Source organism: Terrapene carolina, unplaced genomic scaffold, assembly GCF_002925995.2.
Source record: "Terrapene carolina triunguis isolate 2854851 unplaced genomic scaffold, T_m_triunguis-2.0 Scaffold786, whole genome shotgun sequence".
NCBI lineage: Eukaryota > Metazoa > Chordata > Testudines > Emydidae > Terrapene > Terrapene triunguis.
This window is the reverse complement of record NW_020665137.1, coordinates 307,691-319,293: the sequence shown is the minus strand read 5'-3', so window position 1 is coordinate 319,293 and position 11,603 is coordinate 307,691. Positions and strand designations below refer to the sequence as shown.

The following is an 11,603-nucleotide window of genomic DNA, read 5'->3' as shown; positions in this document are numbered from 1 at the left end:
TGACTCCAGGAAACATTTTCCTTAGCCTGGTTCCATATGTCACTAGTTTCTCTAGCAAAGGTCAGTCCCTGGCCCTGTGGTCCAGACATCCTCATTCACATCAAGCTTCAAGTTCAGAGTCATTTCCCATTCTGTGGGAGGGGAGACTTTTCAAAGCGCTCTCTGTGCGACTGCACATGGCTAAGCAAAGAGAACAAACCCCAAATCCCCCCTGTGCTTTGGGAGCCAGGTTTGCTGTGTGAATTCTGTATTTCAGATGACTTCAAGGCTGGGCATTGTGGTTATTCACCAGTTTCCCTGGCATTGGGGGAGCAATATGCTCACAGCTGTGATGGCCGAGTGGTTAAGACGTTAGAGTTGAAATCCACTAGGGTTCCCCTGCGCAGGTTCAAATCCTGCTCACAGTGCGGCTGGTGTTTTAGCCAGTCTCTAACCTGGGCAATACCTCTCTCCAACCCCCTGAGACACTCTCAATTCTCTCCCCACCCCAAGTAAATCCTGTTCTGCTCCTTTCATAGAGATGCCTGGGACACCACCTCACACTGTGTCCCTGAGGTGTCAGGCAAACTCCCAGCACCTGAAGCCTCTGCCACTCACCTACCACCCCATAGACCAGCCATAGCCCTGGCTGGTGCTGCTCCTCTCTCTAGTGTGTCAAAGGAGCTAAGTCAGCGACTCCATGGGAGCGATGGGGCTGCAGCACCAACAGAAAAAAAAATAGGTGCTCAGCAACCACCTGCCCCCGGCTAGTAGCCCTTGCCAACAAGCTCCTCCTCTTCCCCTTCAGCGCCTCCCGCCTGCCAGTGATCAGCTGTTCAGTGCTGTGCAGGAGGAGCAGGGACAGGAAGAAGTGGGGGAGGGAGAGGAATGGGCAGGACAGGACAGGGATGGGGGCACAGATGGGGTGGGTACAGGGCCTGAGGTGGAGCAGGGATCCAGCACTTGTTGGGAACTCTGAAAGTCGGCACCTCTGAGTACAGAAACCCTCACTGCAGCCACAAGCCTCAGGATTTGGGGGAGAGAGATTATCTGAGAAATCTGAGTGTTGGAAACCCTGCAGCCACCCCCTAAATCAGGGGCTGGTTCCAGCCCTGAGTCTGAGCTACCAGGATCCCTGCCGCACAGCAGGTGCCACAAGTCTCAGCCTCCCTGTCCCATACATGGCTCTGGACACCAGCAGGAATCATTTGGCTCCTGGCTTCTGGCACACAAGGCAACTTAAAAGACAGGTGTCCAGACAGGGGCTCTAACCCTGGACCCTCAGATTAAGAGCCTGATGCTCTATCGATTGAGGTAGCTGGGCTTGCTGAGAGCATTTTCCCCTTTCACCACAAGAGCAAGCAGGCAAAAAAGAGGGACAAAATGTCTCAGGAACCCCTCCTCTTTTTCTCCACAGCCACTGCCTATCAGCAGGATTCCTCCTTCTCCTCCATCCTGTGCCTCAGTGCGACTAAATCTCCTCACCTAGACAGCCGGTCCATCTGCTGCACCCCAATCCCCCATGCAGGGGTGGCAGGTTTGTAGAAATTTTCGTGGTGCCCAGAATGCCCAGAGCCCACCCCCCCACCTCTGCCCCCCACCTGTCTAAGGCTCTGAGGTACAGGCCCTGGGCTGGGGCAGGGGATTGGGGTGTGGGATGGTTGAGAGGTTGGGCTCTGGGATGGAGTCTGGGGTGCAGGCTCTGGGATGGAGTTTGGGTGCTGGGCGCAGGCTCCAGGCTGGGGCAGGGGGTGGGGGTGTATGAGGAAGTTTGGGGGCAGGAGGGGGTGTGTGGGAAAGAGTGGTTGCAGGCTCTGGGAGGGGGTGGGAGGGTGCAGCGCATACGGGGAAGGGCTGCCCCTGACCATAGCCTCACTGGGGATGTGGGATGGGGGCGGGGAGATCACAGGGTCAAACACTCACTGAAGCCCCGGCAGCTGCTCAGGTGAGTGAAGTTCACTCCAGATGATCAGGTCTCCCGCCGGAAGTCCCCTTGGCATCTCCTCCTGGTGGGTGCAGGGGGAGGGAGGGGAAGGGGAGGGGAGGGGAGGGCAGCCAAGCATGTGTGTGTCTCCCTCCTCCTCCTCCTCCTCCTCCCCCTCCTGAGGTGCAGCAGCAGCATCCAGCTGCCTCAGCCTGCGGCCGCTTTCATTCAGGAAGGGACGCTTCGGGGGCTGGAAGAGGCACGGGGGGGGGGTAGCAGGGGGGGGCCGGGGGCTGCTCCAGGCAGGGCCGGGGGAGAGACTCAGCTCCAAACACTGGTGGAGCAGGGCCCCCAGCCCTGAATATTGCTGGAGCCTGGGCACCATGGGCCCATACAACTCGCCACCCCTGCCCCCATGCCTAGGCCTCCCTGCCAAAGTCCTGCACCTGGTTCCAGAGAATTAAGTCTCACATCTCACTGGGAACTCTTCTTCTTGTGCCCAGAGAGTCTCTGCCCCCCTCAGTAGATGACCCGAGAAACATAGTGTCTGCCTTTTCCAAAGAAGTGCTTGGAGAGGGTTTTATCGTGTGGCCTAATGACTTTGGATCAGGCGATTGAGGGTTCGAGTCCCTTTGTGGTTGTGCTTGTGCAGTTTTACCTTTGTGCTGAAAGTCCTGCTCCCTTAAGGGCTGGAACCTCTTCTTGGCCACTCGGGCCAATGCTCTGGCTTCAGCTAGCGCCCCGGTGTCAAGGTTCCCTCCCCACTCTGAACTTTAGGGTACAGATGTGGGGACCCGCATGAAAGACCCCCTAAGCTTATTTTTACCAACTTAGGATAAAAATACGCTGCCACCACCAAGCATTTTAACCAATAATTTATGGAGAGCCACTTGGAACTCTGACTTTCCCCAAATATCTCCCAAGTCCCTAACCCCCCTTTCCTGGGTGGGCTTGAGAATAATTTCCCCCAAGGCCCTATACCCCTTTTCCTGGGTAGGCTTGAGAATATCCCCTCACCAATTGGTCCTGGTGAACACAGATCCAAACCCTTGGATCTTAAAACAATGAAAAATCAATTAGGTTCTTAAAAGAAGAATTTTATTAAAAGAAAGGTAAAAATTATATCTGTAAAATCAGGATGGAAAATAACTTTACAGGGTAATCAGATTCAAAGAGCCCAGAGGAAACCCCTCTAGCCTTAGGTTCAAAGTTACAGCAACCAGAGGTAAACCCTCTAGCAAAAGGAACATTTACAAGTTGAGAAAACAAAGATAAAACTAAGGCCTGGTCTACACTAACCCCCCCACTTCGGACTAAGGTACGCAAATTCAGCTACGTTAATAACGTAGCTGAATTCGAAGTACCTTAGTCCGAACTTACCGCGGTCCAGACGCGGCAGGAAGGCTCCCCCATCGATGCTGCATACTCCGCTCGCCGAGCTGGAGTACCAGCGTCGACGGCGAGCACTTCCGGGATCGATCCGGGGCACTTCCGGGATCGATCCGGGATCGATTTATCGCGTCTTAACCAGACGCGATAAATCGAACTCAGAACATCGATTGCTTACATCCGGACCCGGATGTAAGTGTAGACGTACCCTAATACACCTTGCCTGGCTGTTACTTACAAGTTTGAAATATGAGAGACTTGTGCAGAAAGATTTGAAGAACATGGATTGATGTCCGGTCCCTCTTAGTCCTAAGAGCAAACACACCCAAAAACAAAGAGCACACAAACAAAAGCCTCCCCCCCCCAAGATTTGAAAGTATCTTGTCCCCTTATTGGTTCTTTGGGTCAGGTGTCAGCCAGGTTACCTGAGCTTCTTAACCCTTTATAGGTAAAAGGATTTTGGTGCCTCTGGCCAGGAGGGATTTTATAGTATTGTACACAGGAGGGTTGTTACCCTTCAGTTTTTAGTTATGACACCCAGGAAGGAGTTGGGGGTTGGGTGTCACAAAGGCTGGGGCATGAGCCCCAGGTGCTTCCAGTCTAGCCTTTGCCATTCCTGACTTGCCAAAGAAAATGGGCGGCTGCCCAGGCTAGCGTGTAGAGCAGTTTCCCTCTTCCAAGTGTGCGCCTGTCCCTGTGCTGGAGGGGACTTGCTACATAGCGTCTTCTGAGCCTGGTTTTTTCACCACTTCTCAAGAGCTGGGGAAAAGCCTCTTGAGGTAAAATCTCCTGCCCCACTGCAAAAGTGAGCACCTTGAGTGGGAACGGTCAGAGGCCCCACCAGGGGGGCTGGCCCTGCTTTCCTACCATCTTCTGATGTTTGCCACAGACCATCAGCAGCCGTCCCGCATGTTGGTCTGTGGGTAGCTTTCAGTGGGTATTTGGCATGGCAGGGAGCAGGCTGGCCAGGTGTCTTTGTGGCTGTCTGCTGGCCACGTGCAGGCATGGTCCTCCTGCCCTCGGTTGCTCTGTGGCTTTTAAGCTTTCCCTTGGAGCTGTCAGCACCAGCCGCCTCTGCTCTAGGTGCCCAGAGGAGGAAAGGTGTGCTGGGCTCCAGCCTGGGACTCTTCTTCACTCCTGCCTATCCTGACACTCCTTTCTTCAAGTGCCATGTGGGCCAGAGGAAACATGTGGCAGCAAGCACAAGGGCCAAACTTGTGGGCATCAGGTGAAGCAGCGAGAATCCCAACCATCAGGTCAAACTGTAGGATTGCAGGCATCTCCATGCAGGGTGTCAAGTTCTGGGCCCCAACCCATTGCAGCCTTTCTGACCAAAGGCCTGGCTCCAGTGGACATGAGTCACCCAGGAGGAGGGAAAAGACTCGCTCTTGCACAAGGTAAGCTTAGCATGTTGAGCTGTAGGGCTTTCTCACAAGCCAACACAGACCCAGGAGATCCTGCTGAGATTTGAACTCAGATTACAAGGTTCAGAGTCTGGACTGTTCAACCATGAGACCAGCTCACATTATGCTGCGGGGTACCTCTGATGCTCAGCTGTCAGTCTGCCCTCTACACTCATAGCTTCTCTCCAGCTGCTTCCCGTCTCCGCACTTTGTCTCCTTCCCTGTCTCTGGTGCTCACACTCTCTCTCTCTCTCCTTCCCCCTCCCATTGGCTTTCTGAGCCCCTGTTCCCCTAGAACTTGACATTCCTGCATGTACCCCAGGACTTTACCTTACTGTAGTCACTTATTTTCTATGTTCAGGCGCTGCCATCTGAAAACCAAACATCACCTAACTAGGAATAATCTGAAGCCTTTGTGAGAGAAGATGAGAGACCTGCATTCGTGCAGTATATTAATCAGGTTGACAGGATGGGAGAGAAATTGATGGAGGAGAGTGAATGAACAGTGATCTCGGTTTTAGGTGCCCCTCATAATGAGTGTGTATCTACAGTGACCCAACTGGATGGTTCTTTACTGTGCCTTAATGAAAATACAATATGACACTCTACATCTTGTGACAGACACAGACCAGTGGGGTACAGGAGTCTGGTAGAGGGCAAATACATTGGTCACTGGATGAGTAGTTTTCTGTTCCCTGAGTGACCAGAGAAGGGGCTGCACTAGAGTAATCAGGAACCTGCTAGAACCAGTTAAGGCAGGCAGGCTAATTAGGACACCTGGAGCCAATTAAGAAGAAGCTGCTAGAATCAATTAAGGCAGGCTAATCAGGGCACCTGGGTTTTAAAAGGAGCTCACTTCAGTTTGTGGTGTGAGTGTGAGGAGCTGGGAGCAAGAGGTGCAAGGAGCTGAGAGTGAGAGGATGGGCTGCTGGAGGACTGAGGAGCACAAGTGTTATCAGACACCAGGAGGAAGGTCCTGTGGCGAGAATAAGGAAGGTGTTTGGAGGAGGCCATGGGGAAGTAGCCCAGGGAGTTGTAGCTGTCATGTAGCTGTTACGGGAGGCACTATAGACAGCTGCAGTCCACAGGGCCCTGGTCTGGAGCCCGGAGTAGAGGGCGGGCCCAGGTTCCCCCCAAATCTCTCAATTGACTGGGACTGTGGGTTCTTCCAGAGGGGAAGATCTCTGGGCTGTTCCCCAACCCACATGGTGAATCTCTGAGGCAAGAAAATCCGCCAATAAGCGCAGGACCCACCAAGATAGAGGAGGAACTTTGTCACAATCTTCTATGTTATTAAGCAATTTGCCCTCTAAAGACTGTCATTTTCAAGGGCACACTCAAATATTAAGGAAGTTAGTAAAGAGACCTGTTCTAAGGCTGCAACAACCTGGTTAGATTAAGAGCCCTCCAGGAATTGTGTTTTTTTTAAAAAAAAAGTCTCAAGGAACATTTTTATTTTCTCAATGAGAAGCAGAGCTATGTACAATAACTTCCTCTGATTTCCATCAGGAGCCACTGACACGTACAAGGGAAGCAGAGCCGTCCATAGGGTACAGCGAGTCAGGGCAGCCGCCCCAGGCCCTGTGCTTTGGGGGACCCCGTGGCAGGCACCCCGAATTGCCATACCCTAGGGACGGCGCTGTGTGCGTGACGTGTGGAGATGCTAGGCCGGCCCTGGGGTGGGGGGTTAAGGTGCGGGGGGCCAGGCTGTCCTGGGGGGCTAGCAGGGGGCCTGGCACCAACAGTGGGGGTCAGACCCACACTCACTGGCAGGAAGCGGTATCAGCAACCCCAGCCCACCCTGCCGGCTCCCAGAGTTGCTTGTGGGAGGGGGCGGAAGTTGGAAAGAGGCGGAGCAGGGGCTGGTGTGGGGGCCTGGGGCAGAAAAGGTGGGATTTGTCCTCAGCTCTGCACCTTTCTAGGGACGGCCCTGAAGGGAAGCACTAACTATTACGGTGACAATAAAACTGACCAGCATTGCGGGGGAGACTGCAGGAGATCAGCACTCATCAGGTCTCTTCTCTCTACCAAGGTGAGCCAGACACTGCTCTCTCCTGGCTCTCATTCTAGCAGCTGGATGCCAAGGAGCAATTTCCCCACAGGAAGTGCCCCTGTGGTGCTGGGGGGGCTGGCGCTGCTGCTGGCTGTGGGGGCTGGCGGGAGGTTGATGTCTGCACAGACTCTCAGCTGCCAAGCTGGAGGGGGCACTTGGGACCTTGTCAGACTGGCCCATTGAAGGCAGGGGGTTGACAGAGCAATACAGACGCTCTCCAGAGCACGGAGCAGCATCCGTCCATGCAGCCAGGCAATGAGCATTTCCCAAAGCCTGGAGCCGGGGGGGAGGCAGCAGCTGCTGTTCCAGCTCCTCGGGGAAAGGCCTTGTCAGCCAACAGACACTTCTTACTCACCACAGCTAAGGGCGTTGGGTTCCTCCGGTGGGAGTGCGGAACAGCCGTTCGTTTTCCTGTTCGCACTCCTCTGCGGTGTGAAAATCGGGGAGGGGAGGCAGAAGCCCCACTTCCCTCCCTAAATGACATCCAGTGGGGGACACCAGGACAACAGAGTGGGGCGGCAAGTGGTGGCCAGACTCTTGCCGCCAGGGTCTAGTCTAGCTCAGGGTCCAGCTCAACTTCCTCCCTGCGCCACTGGCCCCCAGTCCCCTTCCACCACCAGGTCAACCCATGTACTAAGGCAGGAATAGGGTGAGGAAGCAAGTCAAGCTGAGCAAGGCAGGCAAAAGTGAGTCTTGTCTTCATGGGCCACTCACAATGACGTCCTTTTTGTGTGCCAGGGCTGACAAAAACATCCCGGACAGAGAAGTAGCAGGCCAAAAAAATGTCATGCAGCTACCAAAGTAGCTCAGTTGGGAGAGCGTTAGATTGAACATCTGAAGGTCCCTGGTTCAATCCTGGGCTTTGGCAGGCCCTTTCCTCCTGCTTTGTGCAGGGGTGGCTTGTTTTCTGGGAGGAGTAGCAGTGCCTTTAGCTGACATGAGTCTGTGCTCCCAAGCCAGATAACAGAACCTGGGCTTCTGCCCCTAGTTGGCCCACCTGACTTTTAACAATGAGGGACGGGAGCTGGCTTTCCAATATGACTTATTGGTCAACCCAATCTGGCAGGAAGAGAGTGAGGCAGGGTGGCCCTCGGAGATGGTGCCAGAGGGGGCAGGAACTGGGGACGAAAGCTCCTCTGCACAGCTGAGCGAGGGCAGTACTGGGGAAGGGGCATCTGTGAAAGTGGCCACGTGGAACATGGCAGGGATTCGGGGGCCCAGGAGGAGGCGCTTGATGTTCAGTGTCTTGGAGCATCTGGACTTGGACATGGTGGGCGTTCAGGAAATGTACATTAATGACTTTAGGGTAGCTCGATGGGCAGACAGCGATTGGAGGAAGGTCCCGTCTTTCTGGTCCTCCGGGCCAGGGAAGAACGATGGGGTTGGAGTCTTGTTCTTCACATTTGCGGTGCGAGTACAGAGGTCGTGGAGCTCTGACTAGGCAGGACATTACTGGTGGACATTGTGCTCCGTGGCACTGGTTATCGCTATATTAGTGTTGTTGGAGAATAACAGTTTTTATTTTTTGTTTGGGTACAGCAAGTTAGATACTTTATTTTTTTAAGCAATTGCGTAGAGGGAGAGAGCTAAACTGGTCTTTCAACAGGTAAACAATTACAGCAAGCATTTATACCTTTTGTTACAGACAATAATGAGCAACAGCTGCATTTTGTTTATACATAGGTCATTCTGATATCTTGTTTTCCTTGCTTGTTTAGACTCTAGTCTACATACAATATTATCTATACAAGGTCGCAACAACTTCTCACACAGTTCTTTCCCACTCGCCTCACACAATCCTTGCTTCTACAAATCTCACGTTATTAGGGTTACAGTTAGCCTGACTTTTGCTAACAAACTGTCATGCATTGCATCCCCTTCCTGTCAGTTCTTTGTCTGCTTTCACAACCCCCCTTTTGTACTACTAGTACAACAAACATTTTTAAATTTTTATTTGCATTAAGTTTTGGAATTTAGATTTTATTTTAGATGCTTTAACCTTAGGGGTTTTGATTGGATGTAATGACAATGCATGATGAGCGTGGACATGAAAGGTATTATTATTATTATTACGTTCTTTACAACAACAATAATATAATTTTAAGCTAACTAACACCAATACAAACAATAATATTTTTATAGCAATAATATGATAGGGTTGTTGTACAGTTTTAGTCATAAAACACAATACATTATACTTAGTACATAAGGTGGACATTTTATAAGCTGTATGAAAGGCATACTTTTTAATTTGATATATATTTTGAAGCATGTGAATTTGCTTTTGTATTTTAGAGATTTTTTTTTGAACTTTTGGTAACAGTGAAAGCAAATTTTGAAATTGATTAGGTATTCAATTAGTCCAATTAAAGGGTATTTGGAACCTAAGGGCTATTTGCAAAATTTTATTTGCAGGCTAGTAAATAATATGATTGCTTGCAGTGGTAATGAGATTAAAATGTATGTCTTGCAATGTGGTGGTTTTAACATACACACAGCTATTATTAACTTGAAAAAGTAAGTGTTCTGTAAGGGTAAAAAACAAAAAACTACCCTTTAGCAAACGTAGTTATGAAGAGTAACAACTTTTTTTGGCTTCAGTTTATGGATACATTGAAGCTGTGAGGGTTTTAACGGCCAAAATGTCCATTGACTTTTTAACCCAATTTAAATATTAGGTGTAATTTTAGGAGCACTGACTAAAAATTGATTGGGCATACCAGGTAGTTAAATTTTTTAGCTGTTTTGGTGAATTACCCAATTTTACATGCATTTTTTTTATGGACCCGGCAGGATTTGGTATGTGGGAGCCCACACCCCCCCAACTGGTCCATATGCTTGGGTGGAGCACTGAGAACGTCCGCACTTTTACTTTTACGTCTGCACTTTTAAGTATGTCTTTATGGCCACAGATTAGATGGTACTGTAAGGGCAGTGGGCCAAGCCTGATGCTTTAGATTATTTCGAATGGCCATTAGCTGGTCATTCAGGAAATTTTGAATTCTTGAACATGCTAGATTTTACTGCAATGCCTTTTTAGCCTTAGTGATATTTAATACCATTTTTGTTAGCAACTTTTGGGTCATAGAACTAAGGGCAGAAATAACATGTAACTTATCAACTTTAGCCTGTACCTGGGTTAGTTGTGCCCTAGAAACAAGGCCAATGGCCTTTTTTAGTTGCCCCAATTTTTTATTATGTTTTTGGTTTTTAAAAATATTTTAAACTGCTGCTGCACTACTGGCCCCATCCCAAAGGGATTCGGTCAAGTTTTTTTTTTTTTTAGAGGAAATAACCCAAGCCCTCTGTTGTGTTAATTTAATGGCAGCCCCCTTTGAACAATTTGGGTATGTAGAGGTAATTTGGAAAGTGGATAAGGTCAATGAAAATTTAACAGTTCCTAGTGTAGTGTTAATTACAGTTTATTGATATTTTAATACTTTTTTTTGGTGTAGTACTATACCACATTTGTTGGTTGAACACCTTTATGTACTTCCGGGAGGCTTGCAATAAGGTACAGGTAACATTATTAGTTACTGGAATAATTTTTATGCAGGTAAAATTTCCAGTGGCAGAACAAACTTTTTGGGTATTTGTTTGATTGTTTACTAATTGGGTGACCAAATAACAATAAGGGCTTTTTTATTTAACACAGTGCAAATTTTAGGAACAGCCATTATATTTACTTTGCTATAGAACCCATTAATTGCAATTACAGATTTTTGGGGTTTATTTGTAGTGATATTATATATTTTTCTTTTTATTGATTTATTTTTTTATTTAATTGTTTGCTTATGGGATATTTTGAACCTTAAAAATATTTTTTAAACAATATTTAAATAAATTATTAAAGTGTGAAGGCCTTGGCCATTGGTTTTATTAAATATATGGCATTGTCTGTATTTGGATGTGTTACAGGGGTAATAGTGTAATGGAGGAGATGGCAGGGGCAATGGCAACAAGGTGCCTTTGATACTTATAATTTAAAATTCAATTAGGGAGGGCAATACATGCTGAAGGACTTATTTAAAACACAGGGCACAGCCTGTAGAATAAACCCCAAAATTCAATTAATATCATGTTTCCAAGCATGGGTCCCACAAGTTTTTTTTGCTAGTGTATAATTTTTTGTTTTTTTATTAGGGTTAGTTTTTAATGTTTTTTGTAGTTAGGAATTTTTGGACTTTGTGATTTTAATGAAGCAAGTGGTGTTTTTTTGTTTTGTTTTGTTTTGGTTTTTTTTAACAGTGTGGTTTAGCATTATACAGGGGAGAGGTTACTAGCACATTACCCTGTAATGGTTTTGCTTTTTTAGAAAAATCCAAAGGCACAGTAGGTTTGTCAGCGGACAAGGGAGAGGTTACTAGCACTTTACTATTTTTCCCCCCCTGCTGTTTAGAAGGCACAGCAGAGCTAGAAGGAGGAATAGGCTCATTATTAGTTGGAGAGTCCTCCTGAGGTGGAGGGGTCTTTTTACAGTGAGAAGCATGGGTCCAGGTAGGCAGTCCTTGGCACTTCACAGCAGTGTTGGTGGTTAACAGGACTTGGAAAGGGCCTTTCCAGTGTGGAGCTAAAGCAGTTTTTTGTTGATGGACTTTACGTAGACTCAGTTTTTTTGTTTTAATGAATGTCAGGGCTGCTAGGGTCTTTAGTTAGCATTTTTTTTTATTTGTGAGAAAAGAAACCTAACACATTTTTAGTAATGCCTGGCAGTGTTTTGCAGATTTCATAGTTGCTTGGGCACATTTAGGCCCCCCCTTTTTTTGGTTGTCAGCCAAGTTTTAGCTGTGAACAATGTCCTTGGATGGGGCCAGCATTTTATTTTTGGACTGAGCTTGCTAGCGCTATATATATA

The 11,603-nt window shown here is 48.6% G+C and overlaps 2 non-coding genes across 2 annotated transcripts; both read left to right on the top strand.

The window, feature by feature from the left end:
- The first annotated feature begins 325 nt into the window (after positions 1–325).
- TRNAS-UGA lies at positions 326–407 on the top strand. The gene has a single exon. It is a non-coding gene; the product is annotated as a tRNA-Ser (tRNA).
- A 7,136-nt stretch (positions 408–7,543) lies between these two features.
- Positions 7,544–7,616, top strand: TRNAF-GAA. The gene has a single exon. It is a non-coding gene; the product is annotated as a tRNA-Phe (tRNA).
- The last annotated feature ends 3,987 nt before the right edge of the window (positions 7,617–11,603 follow it).